General features: G+C 51.3%; 1 pseudogene; it reads left to right on the forward strand.

Moving 5' to 3' along the window:
• The first annotated feature begins 193 nt into the window (after window positions 1-193).
• LOC102002825 lies at window positions 194-1,088 on the forward strand (annotated as a pseudogene).
• Window positions 1,089-1,094: the final 6 nt, after the last annotated feature.

A 1,094-nucleotide genomic window follows, 5' to 3' on the forward strand; every position in this document is an offset into this window, starting at 1 on the left:
TAGTCCAGGGGGAGTCTGGGAGTTGTAGTTTTCCAAAAGAACAACAATACCTTTTAAGCATCTCTTCGAACCTTCTCAAAAAATTGATCACATACTTGGTAACAAAGCAAACATCCACAGATACAAAAAAAATTCTAGTAAGGGGCACCCGGGGAAGTGGAAGCGCTGGGCCCTGCTGCGGGGGGGGGGGGGGGAGAGCCACAGACGCTGGGACAGGGACAGCCACCGCCGCAGCCACCATGAGCGATCAGCAGCTGGACTGTGCCTTGGACCTAATGAGGCGCCTACCTCCACAGCAGATAGAGAAAAACCTCAGTGACCTGATCAACCTGGTCCCCAGTCTGTGTGAAGATCTCTTGTCGTCTGTTGACCAGCCCCTGAAAATCGCCAGAGACAAGGTGGTGGGCAAGGACTACCTTTTATGCGACTACAGCAGAGACGGAGACTCCTATAGGTCACCGTGGAGTAACAAGTATGATCCTCCTTTGGAAGATGGGGCCATGCCGTCTGCTTGACTGAGAAAGCTGGAGGTGGAGGCCAACAATGCCTTCGACCAATACCGAGACCTGTACTTTGAAGGTGGCGTCTCATCTGTCTACCTCTGGGATCTGGATCACGGCTTCGCTGGAGTGATCCTCATAAAGAAGGCTGGAGAAGGGTCAAAGAAGATCAAAGGCTGCTGGGATTCCATCCATGTGGTGGAAGTACAGGAGAAGTCCAGCGGCCGTACCGCCCATTACAAGTTGACCTCCACAGTGATGCTATGGCTGCAAACCAACAAATCCGGCTCAGGCACCATGAACCTGGGAGGCAGCCTGACTAGACAGATGGAGAAAGATAAAACCGTGAGTGACTGTTCTCCACACATAGCCAACATTGGGCGCCTGGTGGAGGACATGGAAAATAAAATCAGAAGTACACTGAATGAGATCTACTTTGGAAAAACAAAGGATATCGTCAATGGGCTGAGGTCTGTGCAGACGTTTGCAGACAAATCAAAGCAAGAAGCTCTCAAGAATGACCTGGTGGAGGCCTTGAAGAGAAAGCAGCAGTGTTAAACCTCTGCTTCACGCTAACCGGACACGCCATGCACT

This window comes from Microtus ochrogaster, unplaced genomic scaffold (assembly GCF_000317375.1).
Source record: "Microtus ochrogaster isolate Prairie Vole_2 unplaced genomic scaffold, MicOch1.0 UNK81, whole genome shotgun sequence".
Taxonomy (NCBI): domain Eukaryota; kingdom Metazoa; phylum Chordata; class Mammalia; order Rodentia; family Cricetidae; genus Microtus; species Microtus ochrogaster.